The sequence below is a fragment of the Triticum urartu genome, chromosome 1 (assembly GCF_003073215.2).
Source record: "Triticum urartu cultivar G1812 chromosome 1, Tu2.1, whole genome shotgun sequence".
Classification (NCBI taxonomy): Eukaryota; Viridiplantae; Streptophyta; class Magnoliopsida; order Poales; family Poaceae; genus Triticum; species Triticum urartu.
In genome coordinates this window covers 194,179,342-194,195,473 of record NC_053022.1, presented here as the reverse complement: position 1 = coordinate 194,195,473, position 16,132 = coordinate 194,179,342, and the positions used below count along the sequence as shown (strand labels likewise).

General features: G+C 42.4%; 1 long non-coding RNA gene across 1 annotated transcript; it reads right to left on the bottom strand.

The window, feature by feature from the left end:
- Positions 1–11,955: 11,955 nt before the first annotated feature.
- LOC125553822 lies at positions 11,956–13,415 on the bottom strand. The gene is made up of 2 exons (XR_007304221.1): positions 12,817–13,415; positions 11,956–12,277 (listed from the first exon to the last, which is right to left on the bottom strand). It is a non-coding gene; the product is annotated as an uncharacterized LOC125553822 (long non-coding RNA).
- Positions 13,416–16,132: the final 2,717 nt, after the last annotated feature.

The window sequence follows — 16,132 nt, the reverse complement described above, 5'->3', positions numbered from 1 at the left end:
GCTATGCTTTAGTGTGCAAGGAGGCATTATTTTCATTCAGTTCGTGCCTTCCTCTTTGCCTCCTGTTGTTACTAACATTTTGAAGGAGTTCGTTGACGTCTTTTGGCATTATTTTCATTTGAGGTCGTGCCTTCCTCTTTGCCTCCTATTGTTACTAAAATTTTGAAGGAGTTCACTGACGTCTTTCCACAAGATGTGCCACCGGGATTACCACCTATTCGAGGGATTGAGAATCAGATTGACTTAATTCCCGGTGTATCGCTACCCAACCGTGCACCATACCGTACCAATCCGGAGGAGACAAAGGATATTATGCGTCAAGTCCATGATCTGCTCGATAAAGGTTATATACGTGAATTCCTTAGTCCTTGTGTTGTTCCTATTATTCTAGTGCCGAAAAAGGATGATACATCGCGTATGTGTGTTGATTGTAGAGGCATTAATAATATTACTATTCGTTATCATCATCCTATTCCTAGGCTAGATGATATGCTTGATGAATTGAGTGGCATAGTGGGTACCATCAAATTCGTATGAAATTGGGAGATGAATGGAAAATAGCATTTAAAACTGAGTTTGGATTATATGAGTGGTTAGTCATGCCTTTTGGGTTAACTAATGCACCTAGTACTTTCATGAGATTAATGAACGAAGTTTTATGTGCTTTCATTGGACGACTTGAGGTAGTCTATTTTGATGATGTACTGATTTATAGCAGATCTTTGGAGGAGCATTTGGAACATTTACGTGTTTTTTTATTGCTTTACGTGATGCACGTTTGTTTGGTCACCTTGGGAAGTTGCACCATTTGCACTGACCGAGTATCTTTTCTTGGCTATGTTGTTACTCCACAGGGAATTAAAGTTGATAAAGCCAAGATTGAAGCTATTGAGAGTTGGCCGCAACCCAAAACGGTCATACAAGTGAGGAGTTTTCTTGGACTCGCTGGTTTCTATAGGCGCTTTGTGAGAGATTTCAGCACCATTGCTGCACCTCTCAATGAGCTTACAAAGAAGGATGTGCCTTTTGTTTGGGGTACCGCATAGGAAGAAGCCTTCACGATATTGAAGGATAAGTTGACACATGCTCCTTTACTCCAACTTCCTAATTTTAACAAGACTTTTGAGCTTGAATGTGATAGAGGCGAGGGTGTCCCGATGTTTCGATGAGATAGCTACCATTTTCTGTGGGAGTCGACCTTGACGATCTGACTACGAACGTGCGAGACGTCGCGCCTTAGCAATCGCTAAGCCAACTTCTGAGGGGTTATTGACCACGCCGGAGCACGATCAACCTGACCACGAGGGTCTATTTCCTGCAAGCAAACAAAGAACAAGCAAGAAACTAAGATTGCAATCTGGATATTACGAATATAAGATGAAAGCTTTATTGATCAAGGTGGGGTTCTATGATGTCTTTCTCTCGTCGGGGACCACAAATGAAGTACGCGAAGTTGCAGCTATGGCAAACTTTTAATCTAAACAAAACCCAAAGTATAAATGACGCCCTAAGGGCTATGTATGTGGAGGAAGAAGGGGAATTTCGTGGCCCTTGGAGGAGGGTTCCGAAACCAACCCTAACTCTTGTTTCCCCACACATACGAACTCTAAAAACAACCTATTCTTAAGTATTTAGAAATTACATGGGCCTGGCCCAATAATATGGTTACACAACACATAGAATAGCCTCTGAACGAAATTTATGAAGTGGCATCTTGTATATTTCGTCCAAGGCTTCATGCACTCCTTATTGTGGCTTCAAAGCCCTAAAATCATCACTTGTGACTCCGTTCTTGTTCCCCTTGTGCATGCCGTCATCTCCATGCTTGGTCTTGCTCCAGTGTTCATCCGTCTTATCCATGCCAGACCCTTCATTTGTAAGCAAAACAAATGTATCCAATTTAGGCAGCACCATATTCTCATGAATATTAGAATCATTACCAAGAAATGAAAGTACCTGATAATTTAATTGGCGTGTGCGAGCTCTAGTAGCTGGTCTAATATATGGTATTGATGTCCTCATCATCCTCCCCTTCTTGAAATTAAGTCATCCTCGATGGAGCTCATCTTCCTCACCCCAAAATCTGCAATGTTAAAAGTGGGACTAACCCCAAAATCTGTAGGCAGCTCAAGTTTATATGCATTATCATTTATTTTCTATAACACCTTAAATGGACCGTCAGCACGTGACATTAGCTTTGATTTGCACAGATTAGAAAATTTATCCTTACGCAAATGTAACCAAACAAGATCTCCAGGTGCAAAGACAACATGTTTTCTACCCTTATCTCCAGCAAGTTTATATTTAGCATTCATACGCTCAATGTTCTCCTTAGTTAGCTCATGCATTTTTAAGATCAATTCAGCTCATTGTTTAGCATCAATATTAACCTTCTCCGAATATTCAAGAGGCAACAAATCAATAGGTGCATGAGGTAGGAAACCATACACAATTTCAAAAGGGCACATCTTAGTAGTAGAATGCAATGAACGATTATAAGCAAATTCAATATGAGGCAAGCATTGTTCCCACATTTTCTTGTTATTCTTCAAAATAGCCCTAAGCATAGTAGACAAAGTTCTATTGACTACTTCAGTTTGTCCATCAGTATTGGGGTGACAAGTAGTACTAAAAAGCAGTTTAGTCCCCAACTTAGCCCATAAACATTTCCAAAACTGGCTACAAAATTTAGTATCACGATCCAAAAAAATAGTATTTGGCACACCATGCAAGTGAATAATTTCACGAAAGAACAAATCAGCAACATTAACAGCATCATCACTTTTATGACATGGTATAAAGTGTGCCATTTTCGAGAATCTATCCACGACAACAAATATGCTATCCCTCTCCTTCTTTGTTCGAGGTAAACATAAAATAAATTCCATAGATATATCCTCCCAAGGAACACTAGGTATAGGCAAAGGCATATATAAACCATGATGATTGAGTCATGACTTAGCTTTTTGACATGTAGTGCAGCGAGCAACAAAACACTCAACATCCCGTCTCATCTTTGGCCAAAAAATTGTGTAGCAAGTACGTCCTCCGTCTTCTTCATGCCAAAGTGTCCCATTAATCCTCCTCCATGTGCCTCCTGCAACAACAAAAGACAAACGGAGCTAGCTGGAATGCATAGCTTGTTAGCACGGAACACAGATCCATCATTAACGGCGAACTTGGTCCACGTTCTCCCTTCTTTATAATTCTGCATTACATCTTTAAAATCAGCATCATGCACATATTGATCTTTGATGGTCTCCAAACCAAATATTTTGAAGTCAAGTTGTGAAAGCATAGTATAGCGACGAGATAATGCATCAACAATAACATTTTCTTTACCCTTCTTGTGTTTATTGACATAAGGGAAAGTCTCAATGAATTCAACCCATTTAGCATGTCTATAATTCAGTTTAGCTTGACTTTTAATATGTTTCAACGATTCATGATCAGAATTTATAACTAATTCTTTGGGCCATAAATAATGTTGCCATGTTTCTAAAGTCCGAACAAGAGCATATAATTCGTTATCATAAGTAGAATAATTCAGACTAGGCCCACTCAATTTTTCAGAAAAGTATTGATGTAGGGTGGAACCCTAGTGGCCGATCTTTCACGAAAGGAGCGGATCCCGCGAAGAACACGAAGAACACGAGGAGGGAAACGAGGGGAAGATCACGAGGGGAGCACAAGAGAACACTCAAACCAACAAGAATGATCACACATGCGCTAGATCCATGAACACAAAGGGAGATACAAGATCCAAAGTCAACAACGGACGATACAAGAGGTAACGGTCTTCTCCGTGAGGAGGTCTTGATGGGGCCGCCTAAGAGGGGGTCTTGATGATCTTCTCCACAAGGAGGTCTTGAATCCAAAAGGATCTTCTCCGTAGAGGTCGCGGTCTCTCTCGTGGAGTAGATCCGATGTGGATGAGCAATGCTCTATCTCTAAAATGAGCTAAACCAATTTTTTTCTAACCCTAACTAGAAGGAGGTAGGGGAGTATATATAGTCTAAACCACGAAGGGCTAAGTGGGAAAGAGGGATACATGGGCCCTTGGCCTGTTCACTGTGCGCAGACAGGCGCCGGATTTCCGGGCTGGGGGCCGGATGTCCGGCCGTTCGCGGGTGGCCGGATGTCTGGGCACGGGCCGAATGTCTGGGCACGGGCCGGATGTCCGGGCTGGCGAGGTCGGTCTCGGTGCTCTCTGGATAGGGGGCGCCGGGTGTCCGGGGGTCGGCTGGATGTCCGGCCGCTGTAGAGTCGCCTAGCATCTGTCTCTCTCTGGTCTTCTTCTCGTTGGTGGCGCCGAATGTCCGGGCTCTTGTCGGATGTCCGGCCGCTGTAGCTCCGCGGCGACTCCACTTGAGGCACTTCTCGATCCGCTTCCGTGTGAACTTGTCCTATGCTTCGAGCATCTCCATGGTTGTCTCCTTGGTTCCTGAGCACAAGTAGTGTCTTTACATTAGGTAGCAACCATGTCTCGTACGAGTGGGAAGGGGAAGCATTTAGGAACGGGTTCACCTTGTGTCCAATGGTGTATGCTTGAGTGTACATGGGGATGATCGTAGGATGCTCCGCATCATCTCCCCTCCCTTGGGGAAGGTCCGACCTCAGATCGAAAACATCATAACCATGGAAACGGTTGTTGTGGACGGACTTGTAGTTGGACGAAGAGGAAGACATGGCGCAATCCAAGTACTCCAAACTGTCACCGGAGGAGTATACATGCAAAAAGAGCAAACACAAACAACACTTGGAAATACAATGGTTAGCGCACACAAAGGGTCCATCATGTAAGAATGAGTTCGTTCGGTAAGATTGTTCGTGACAAAGCGCATGAAGCTTATGAAGATGATATAGAATGATATGGAAAGCATTCATGGGAACAATAGGGTTTGTAGTATTCACAAAGGTGTGGTGAATGTGATCAAAGCAACCATTATGCAAAATGATATCATAATGGGATGGTTTATCAAAAGCATGAACATGGCAATTGATGCTCAATGTGATGTGATCATGCAATCAATGGTGGGCAATATTATCATCATGTATGAATATGCCATCAAGGAAGATCACAACAAATTTGCTAAGGAAATGCACAAGCTCATATATCATGGACGACATGGGAATACAAGATGCAACCAGGCAATCATAATGTGAGTCAATCCATGCATAAGATGCAAATTTGTCATGTGTATGATATGTCCATCAAGCATGACATGTGTGAACACAATCAACAAATATGGAGGTGTTGGTATACCAATGCTCGATGTCGTGGCATGAGTGGAGGTTCGAAGGTGCATCCAATAAATCCGAGCGCTCCTCAACTTGAAGGTCCATGGGTTCCATCTCCAATGTCGGTCCTCCATCCAATAGATGTAACATGTAGACAAGAAGAAGGAAACAACAATGAAAGAGTGACCCATCCAATATGCATATTTGAGGATGGCTCAAAGGGAAGGAGTTCACCTTTAGGAGCATGTTGAAAATGTTGGTGTTGTGCATCATGTACACCTTCACATGACCAATGTGTTTCATGACGGTGCCACCTTGTGAATCCTTCAAAATGAAAGAACATGACAAACACTCGGAAAAACAAATGAGGTTAGTGCAAATGCAACACCTATCATTCGAATGGTAAGATACCCAACAAGTGTATGCATCATGCTCATCATAAGAAAGGACAAGGGAGCATTTCATAGTATGGAGGCATATGATGCAAGAACAACCAAATACAATAGGCGCAATCAAGCAAGCATGCATCACAAATAAAGTGTCCAAATCTCCACGATCAATAAGCATAGATGCAACAATTGGAGGCAAGCGACAATGAACAAAATATATCATGTGAGAGGCATGAACATATACGTCATCAACCCAAGAAAGCAAGGAAGAATGGAACATGGGTGATGCGACAAAGCAAGCAATCATGTGAATCAAGGCAAGCAAGCTAGTATTGCAAAGATGCAATGTACTAGAAAGAATCATGTCAAGTATGTCATGTGTGCAAATGGTGGGCATGAATAATGCACAAGACATATCACAAGCATGAAAGGAGGATATGAGCAAAATAGCATCAATAGCATGAGGCACATGATAAACATGGCAAAAGCAACAAGGATCTCCACCAAGCATGCAATTACACATAGGAGTAGCATAATGGTGAATCATGGGTAGATGCATGCAAGGGTCACAATTGCATGGCAAAGGCATAGAAGTAAGCATAGCATGCAAAGTGAACACGGTAAAATGAGCATGAAGCGATAAGCGGTATATAGCCCATAGCTGTGTGAGAGCCAAGTGAGAGAGATGCGCGTAGTCGTTGCACGAAGAGAGCGATGGTAAGGATAGTTCACGGGATCCCAAGTCATCTTTTCTCTCAAGAGCTCGTTTCGTCAACTCTTGGGATTGAGAGGTTGATGAGTATACGTGAGTACCTACACAAAACAAAGACAAAGGGAAAATTGTGTGTGCGTGGAAGATGTACACATCATCCATCATGATGTGCACGTGCTTGTGTTGGTTAGCACAAAGTATCCAATGCTCAAATAAATGAGATGCGTGATATAGAAACATGTCATCCATCATGATAGGTTTGTTGTTATGTATAGCATAATGGAGACTCAAATTATGTAATGCATCATGGGAAATATCTAGAGCATTGTTATGCGTGGAATGCATATGGTGCAAGCAATTATGAGAATCATGCAAAGTATGGAATGCATCAAAATCTCCTAATATGGATGAGGAAACTATGGGGATCTCCTCATGATCATTAGTGGAAACATCACATGGAGAACATTGACAACATCCAAAACAATGCATAGTTGGAACAATGTGATCATGGCGTGGCATAGTAGATGAATTGCGCAAATCATGTAAAGGAAGCATGGCAATATCATCACATGAAAAACAAAAGCCAATGACCAGCATCTCATCATCTATGCCATAAGTGCAAATAGGATTTATTTTAATGGGGCATGCATAGTTACTATGTTGAGATTGAAATGATGCGATATGGGAGATCTCACTCACAGCATATGACAAGTTCAATGGATTGTCAAACATGATGTGCCCAATAGAATTTTCACATGATATCCTATGGAGCATAGCGTCACAACTAGGCAACTCAACATGCTCGTCATCATATTCATCATAAATAGGTAAGTCATGACATGAAGAAGTTGCACTAGCATGAAGCATGGGTATAGGTGTGTCAACATCATACAAGCAATCATTTGTAAAATAGTCCACTAGTGGGACAAGAGAAGCACCATCACCTATGTTACCATTGGAGCATCGCTCATGTGTTGTAGGTGAGGTGTCCAATACCAAGTCATGGTCATCTTCATCTTGATGGAACCATATGGGGGTGCATCATCGTCCACCATGGCCATCGTCATCTCCATTGGAGGTATGGACTCGTCGAGGATAGGCGTGTCGTCATGTAGGAGACCTAGCACCAAGGAAGAAAACACACTCAGAGTAGAGGTTAGGTCGTTAGAAATCATAGTGGCCTCACATGCCATGTCAACTACCTCACTCACTAAGTGTGGTGGCTCACTCACTCCCTCTTCGATGCTCTCACTCATATGGTTGGTGGAGTCACTCAAATGTCTCTCAACCTCACATAGGATGTGTGGCATGCTCTCGAGTGTGGGGCTAGTGGTGGTCACACTCATCCTCTCATAGGAAATGCTCTCAATGTCATGTATGGTGGAGTCACTCGTGTCACTCATGGTGGGGTGGCTCTCCTCACATGGGAATTGGGGCATCTCTTTATATGCGGGTGTCGGAGAGATGTTGGTGCAAATGTCTCCATGCTCAATCACGTCATAGTCGTAGCCGTGGATGAAGGCCGAAGATGGCACATCATCACTCTCCTCCAAGACCAAAGATAAGGTCTCATTTGCGGTCTCGTAGCTTGACTCGGAGTATGAGTCCAGTATGGGTGCCGTCTTCAAGTGGTTGAAGAGGTTTATGCTCATCGCCGTGGTCGAAGGGGATGGCCCTAGCTCGACCTTCTTGTCACCGTCTTGTTGTTGGAGGCCCATATGATGTGGCACCTTGTAGCTCGTCTCTATGACCGAAGGGAATTTCCCATGCTCGGCCATTTTCCTTGAGGGGCTTCCGAAGATGGAAGTGTCGCCCTCGCTCGTAGGTGGTCGCCTTGTATTTGATGACGTCGATGTAGGCGAACTCATGGGAAGTAGGCGAAGATGTCGTATGTCCAAAGGCGAAGATGCCTAGATAGCACTTGGCAAAGATGCCGAAGTGGTTATTGTGGTCGTAGCTCCGTCTTGGTGGTGCTCGTCTCGCGGTCTTCTCTTGTGCTCATGAAGTTTGGACTTGGCGTGAAGTAGGGCTTGTTGGGACTTGTAGGTAGGCACTTGTGGAGCATCATCATGATGATGGTGTTGTTGTTGTGCTTGAGCTCGTAGTAGATGTCGTTCGTCGTTGTCGTGCACATGTTGCTTGGAGGTGACTTGCCCTTCATGACGAGGTTGATCATGAACGTGATGGTGGTTGCCATGGAGATGTGGACGTGGACGACTTGCGCTTGTATCGCTTGGGCGCTCCAAGAGGATCGATGTGCTCGCCGCCGCCTTGAAGATGACAAAGGGGAAGTAGACTTGATCAAGGCCTGAATCTCCTCCATCCTTGCATCTTGCTCCTTCTTTTGTGTGGAAAGCTTGTTTTCGATGTAGTCCCTTTTCCTTGCTTCAGAGTGACGAATGTCGATGGAGAGGTTCTCGATGCGCTCTCGCAATCTTGATTATGCGCCTTGCATTTGTCGTTGTAGATCGAAGATTGAGGCTTTGGTGATGTAGTTGTTCACGCCATCGTTGTTGTGGAAGACCGGAGATGAAATGCCTTGCCTATCCATCACTCCAAGAGAAAAATATGAGTGGTAGAAAGAGAAGAACGAATACCAAATGTACCTTGACCGAAGTTGAAAGTGGATCAATGATCACTCCAATGTGGACAAGGAAATAGCACAATTGGTACCAATTCTTGTCGGTTTCTCACACCTACACAAATAAGGCTTATGGTGGAGCTCGCTGAGGATAGTGGCACAAAAATTTGATGTAAAATGTTAGCAAGAGTCAATAATGTTGAAAGAGATTCAAAAATTCGCAAGTGTAACAAGTAGACCAATAGAAATATGTGGCACACGGAAACACACACACGGATAGATAAATGGGGTCGTGCAACCAAGGAATGAGCTCAAAATGTGGAATCCATGGAAAATGCTCTTGTTGCACAACTCTAGAGAGACACTAGCACGATTGCTCAATAGGCGGATACGACACTTGTTCACAACCTATAGGAGACAAAAATGCAACGACTTCTATCCCAAGTATGCTATGTATATGATGTTCCGGTGGTATGATCCAAGATGATCGGATATGACAATCTTATGCAATGTGTTATGATGCTATGGCACTTGCTTACAAGCTATTTGTTCACTCTTTTTCTTTTGCTTAAAATCTTATTCTTTTTTTGTATATGGCCACTTTGCGAAATGCAGAACCAAGATAGCGATTGTGTATATGCGGGAACAAACTTGAGGCACACGAGATGGTATGATACCAATATGATATGGTATGTATGCAATGTATGGTGTAGATCACTAATGTGCACAAGTAACGTTGCCGGCAATACTCAAATGGCTAGTCTCGATAGGCAAGTGACGCAAAATGGGCTAGGGGTTATCAATGCAATGGCAAGGGAATGTACAATGGAGGAATACCACGATACCAAGATTATATGGAGGTTACCATCCGTGTCGATGATGAGTGGCGGTGATCTTGATGGAGATACCAAGATGATGGAGACTCATACCTAAGTAGCTGAAACACCTTAGGAAACAGAAAAACCGCGAACTCAAAATCTCAAACGTCAAATGTCAAAATGGTGGAAGCGGGAGCTCAATGGAATTGCGGAGTGGCAATGATGGGTTGAGGAGTACTCAATGCGGAAAAGGAGGGTAAGGTGGTGTACTATAAACGGTGTCGGAGTTGGAAGCACGGTCCCTAAGTAGCCGAAACACCTTAGGAGACACAACTCACAACACTAACAAAATTGGGTTAAGTTGGTGTGGTGGAAGTGTATGGTGGGCAAGCCTATGTGGGAGTTATGGTGGTGGTGGTGGTGGTTGATGAAGAAGCAATCGTCCCTAAGTAGCCTAGACACCTTAGGAGACTCAAATGACAACTCAAACAACCACAAATGCTATAAGGAACAAAATTGGTTAGGTTGCGGAAGTCGGTGGTGGTTATGCGGAGGTTGTGGTGGAAGCCATAGGCAAAGATGCCAAAGTTCTAAAAATTTGATGAAGTCAAATGGATATGGTAGTATTTTTGTTGGAAGGGGGATGTCAAGAGCTTTTCAACGAGCTAAAGAACGTGAAAATCGGACTCCGGCTGAATTAGTTATGGACAAAACGGTGAAACGGGGATGGCTGAGATGTCAGGGGCCGGACATCCGGGGTCGGGGCCGGAAATCCGGGACCTGATGTCCAGAACCGAGCAGATTTGGTGCTCCAGGAGCCGGACATCCGGCTTGGGGCCCGGATGTCCGGCCCGATGGCCCAGATGTCCGGCCCGACGATTCCAGATCTTGTTTGGGGTGGAAATTTTCGAATTGGGGGCGGAAATTGATGATTCCAATGGCAAAATTTGCTGGATTTCGTGGATGGAAAGTGGAGAAAATTGGGGATATGCTAGATCCACTCGAAACCAAGCAAATCCATGGATCAAAATCAACAAAACTTCGTCGAACCAACAAATCACAAAAAAATTGGGGCTATTTTTGGTGGGGATTTTCGAATTTGGGGAAGAACACAACAAAATTAGGCTAGAAAACAATGAGGGGAGGCTCCAAAATCATGATCAACGTGGCTCATGATACCAAGATGATGTAGGGTAGAACCCTAGTGGCCGATCTTTCACGAAAGGAGCGGATCCCGCAAAGAACACGAAGAACACGAGGAGGTAAACAAGGGGAAAATCACGAGGGGAACACAAGAGAACACTCAAACCAACAAGCATGATCTTACATGCGCTAGATCCATGAACACAAAGGGAGATACAAGATCCAAAGTCAACAATGGGCGATACAAGAGGTAACGGTCTAATCCGTGAGGAGGTCTTGATGGGGCCGCCCAAGAGGGGGTCTTGATGATCTTCTCCGCAAGGAGGTCTTGAATCCAAAAGGATCTTCTCCGTAGAGGCCGCGGCCCCTCACGTGGAGTAGATCCGATGTGGATGAGCAATGCTCTATCTCTAAAATGAGCTAAACCAATGCTAACGCTAACTAGAAGGAGGTGGGGGAGTATATATAGTCTAAGCCACGAAGGGGTAAGTGGGAAAGAGGGATACATGGGCCCTTGGCCCGTTCACTTTGCGCAGACAGGCGCCGGATTTCTGGGCTGGGGGCCGGATGTCCGGCCGTTCGCGGGTGGCCGGATGTCCGGGCACGGACCGGATGTCCGGGCTGGCGTGGTCGGCATCGGTGCTCTCTGGATAGGGGGCACTGGATGTCCGGCCCGTTGCAGGGCGCCGGATGTCCAGGGGTCAGCCGGATGTCCGACCGCTGTAGAGTCGCCTAGCGTCTATTTCTCTCTGGTCTTCTTCTGGTTGGTGGTGCCGGATGTGCGGGCTCTTGCCGGATGTCCAGCCGCTGTAGCTCTGCAGCGACTCCACTTGAGGCATTTCTCGATCAGCTTCCGTGTGAACTTGTCCTATGCTTCGAGCATCTCCATGGTTATCTCCTTGGTTCCTGAGCACAAGTAGTGTCTTTACATTAGGTAGCAACCATGTCTCGTATGAGTGGGAAGGGGAAGCATTTAGGAACGGGTTCACCTTGTGTCCAATGGTGTATGCTTGAGTGTATATGGGGATGATCGTTGGATGCTCCGCATCAAGTATGCAACGGTTTGCCATCTTGTAATAACACACCTCCTAATCCAATTTCACTAGCATCATATTCAACCTCAAAAGTCTTATTAAAATCAGAAAGTTGAAGTAAATGAGCATGTGTCATATTATCTTTCAATACTGTGAAGGCTTTTTCCTGTGCGGTACCATAAAACAAAAGGCACATCCTTCTTTGTAAGCGCATTGAGAGGTGCAGCAATGGTGTTGAAATCTCTCACAAAACGCCTATAGAATCCAGTGAGGCCAAGAAAACTGCTCACTTGTGTGACTGTTTTGGGCTGTGGCCAACTCCCAATAGTGTCAATCTTGGCTTTATCAACTTCAATTCCCTGTGGAGTAACAACATAGCCAAGAAAAGATACCCGGTCAATGCAGAAGATGCACTTCCCAAGGTTACCAAACAAACATGCATCACGTAGAGCAATAAAAACAACACGTAAATGTTCCAAATGTTCCTCCAAAGATGTATAATAAATCAGTATATCATCAAAATAGACTACCACAAATCGTCAAATGAAAGCACGTAAAACTTCATTCATTAATCTCATGAAAGAACTAGGTGCATTAGTTAACCCAAAAGGCATGATTAACCACTCTTATAAGCCAAACTTAGTTTTAAATGCTGTTTTCCATTCATCTCCCAATTTCATACGAATTTGATGGTATCCACTACGCAACTCAACTTTGGAGAATATCGTCGAGCCACTCAATTCATCAAGCATGTCATCTAGCTAAGGAATAGGATGACGATAACAAATAGTAATATTATTAATGCCTCTACAGTCAACACACCTGCGCGACGTACCATCCTTTTTGGGCACTAGTATAGTAGAAACAACACAAGGACTAAGAGATTCACGTATATAACCTTTGTCGAGCAGCTCCTGTACTTGACGCATAATATCTTTCGTCTCCTCTGGATTGGTACGGTATGGCGGACGGTTAGGCAGCGTAGCACTGGGAATTAAGTCAATCTGATGCTTAATCCCTTGAATATGTGGTAATACCGGTGGCACATCTTGTGGAAAGACGTCAGTGAACTCCTGCAAAATGTTAGTGACTGCAGGAGGCAAAAAGGAAGGTACATCCTCGAAAGAAAATAACGCCTCTTTGCACACAAAAGCATAGCAAACAGATTTGCTGAAATCTAGATCATCAATATCAGATTTGGTGGCAAGTAAACATGCACTTTTCAGTTTAATTTCAGAAGCAACACTAGATGATTTATTATTAGGATTCATTTGTTGCTGAAATTCTTTTGCCACAATCTGATTTTCGCTCTAATTTTTCTCCTATTTTGCTTTATTATCTCTATTAATATAATCTTTCAAAATGGAATCAGGAGTCATAGGAAGCAAAGTAATATTTTTAACCTTATGGACACGAGTATACTGATTGTTTCTACCTTGCTGTATAGAATTGTTATCAAATTGCCATGGTCTACCAAGTAATAAGGAACATGCTTGCATGGGTATCACATCACAATGTAACATCCCAAAATTCTAAATTTTGGAATGTTATAATAAATAGATAGAATTGATTGATTGTTTGATTGATTGCGTGAAATTGAGTGAAATTCGAATCCTTTTTGAAAGTTAAATGAGAGGGAATAAAAGGACTTTCCCAAACTTTCATATTTGCTTTCTGATCTCCATGAATTCAAATTCTTTTCAAATACAAAACCCTTGAGTGAAGATGATATGACTTCTTCCATTTAAATTAAATGAAAGGGTATTTGAAAATAATTGGATTTCATTTGGAAATATTTCAATTCATAAACTTCATGCAGCTCAATGATTTTCATGAGAGAAGATAAAAGGACTTCTTCAAATTATATGAAATATGAGTTGGGAGTTTCAAAGAATTAAATTCAAAGTTCTTTTGAATTTATTTTCAATTTGGAGTTATTTGAGTTTTATTCAAATTATTTTTCTCCAAAAATAAAATACATGGAAATTAGGGTAACATGATTCCCATACATTAGAAAATTGGAGAAAAATTAATTTGAAATCATTTTGGTATTTTTAAAATGATTTTGTTGGATTTTAATAGACCAGTAGCACTCTTTGATTTATCTGAATTTGTGTGGATTTTATTTGAAGTTATAAAAATGTTCAGTCGTGTAAAAAATCTTTTCCTGAAAATTTTGATATATTATATGCCTATATAATATTTCCATTTAATTTGTTTTATTATTTTATTTGTCTGGAAATGTTAAAAAAAATCCCCAAAAAACGGTTTATTATTTAGTTTAGTTTATTTTGTGAGCGTTCATTAGTTAGGGTTTTGTAACGAACGGTTTTCATCGCTTACGATTCTGTAGCGAACGTTTGTTCGGTAGGATTTTTCTTTTTCTTTTTATTTTCGGCCAGGGACCTATCTGTCAGTGTTTTATTTACAGTTTAGTCCCTAATCTTCAAACTATCACAACTTTTCAACCGTTTATCCAAATCCAACGAAACCAACGCCCACTTCTTCGTTATGATCTCCTCTATCCAGTAATCCAACTCAAACATGTTTTTGAAAAGTTTAAAATTTGAATTAGATCAGATTTGAATTCAAACTTCGTTTGATCATAACTTGAGTTTCGTAGCTCCGTTTGAGTTGATTCTTTTTGCAAATCGAAGCTCTTGACCTAAACATTCTAATAAGGCCAAATTCACATAATTTTGGTACTGTTAGAAATAGTTTTATGTTGCAAGAGCTATTTGCTTGGTTTTGATGTTTTCCGAATTGTCTTCTTCGATCTTTTTGATCTTTTGAGTGATTGCTTATGTGTGGTTACTATTGCTTGCTTACGATAGATTGACCGGAGTGTGACGAGTAGATCTATCAAGAGTTTTGAGTGCGAATCATCTTCATCAACATTGCAGGCAAGTTCACACTTTGATCATATCCCCTTCCATACCCAGTTTTTTTGCATTAGATCAATCTTCACACATTGCATGATTAGGATCTAATTAAACTGTGGGATGGGAAGTAGATGAGGTAGTACCTATTACCTGTTTATTATCAAACCTTTGGGAGTTACTTCTACGTTTGCTTATTATGCCATGCTATGCTAGTAGACGTGGATTGGGTTTTGAGAGTATCCATGACAGATGTGAGATTGTTAATTAATGGTTTACTTAAGGTGGCAACTTAAACACACATCTGGGTGGATTGAGGCACCTGGTTATTCTAGGATTGTCTGTCTAGGCACCTGGGTAATTCAGGACTTGCCTGTTTTCTTTTGGACCGCCACCCAGGCTCAAAGGGATCATGAGATTATTCATACTAGAAACTTCCGTGTGCAGCCACAGGCCATTATGGGCTCTGGCATAGTTGATTAAGTTGTGCGAACTCTTACAGTGGTAGACTAGCAGATGTAGGGGATGTAGGTGGTACGGTCTACCCGATCGTAAGGTGCTAGCGCTTCTGAAAGACTATGTCTCGGTCATCCGTTTCTCAAACACCATGTAGTGCGAGAAATCCAACGGAGGCGATCGAGTCTTGTGGGGAAAAGTGCACAAACCTCTGCAGAGTGTAATAAACTAATCATGATTAGCTGTGTCCCCGGTTATGGACATCTTGAGTATCTAGTTCTTGGATTATCCTGTTGATCTCATCAGTTTACTTTAAATGAATATTGTTGGGTTTAATGATGTTACTTAATTGGGATTGAGAATGCTGTCAACCATTCTCAATGTTCAACAACCACCATGATAGTTAATTAAAATGTATTCCTTTGTAGTAGGGAAAAATTGGCTTTACGCAAAAACCTTATACCCATAGAGCTTTTCCACCAGCCAAATATGCATGTAGTGATAGTCTTTATTCATTTTCTCTATGGTGTGAATTTGCCAGTACATTCAATGTACTGACCCGTTTCGGGCTGCAACGTCTCATGTTGCAGGGTTCTTACGACGAGTAAGTGATACGTTAGGGTTACGATTTCTACACTCAATTTTGCCGTTGGTGTTGATGGGAATCCACAACCTTGTTACTTCCGCTATTTTGGATTTGAGGTAATAGTATTTACGTTACTTTTACATGTGATTTACCTCTGCTATAAATCCTCGGGTACTATGTGTGTCAGCATACCGATCCAGGGATGGCACTTAAGCATAGAGACTTGATCCATTCGGTTCAGGTCGCTACAAGATGGTATTAGAGCACATGTTGACTGTAGGACGTGACCCTAG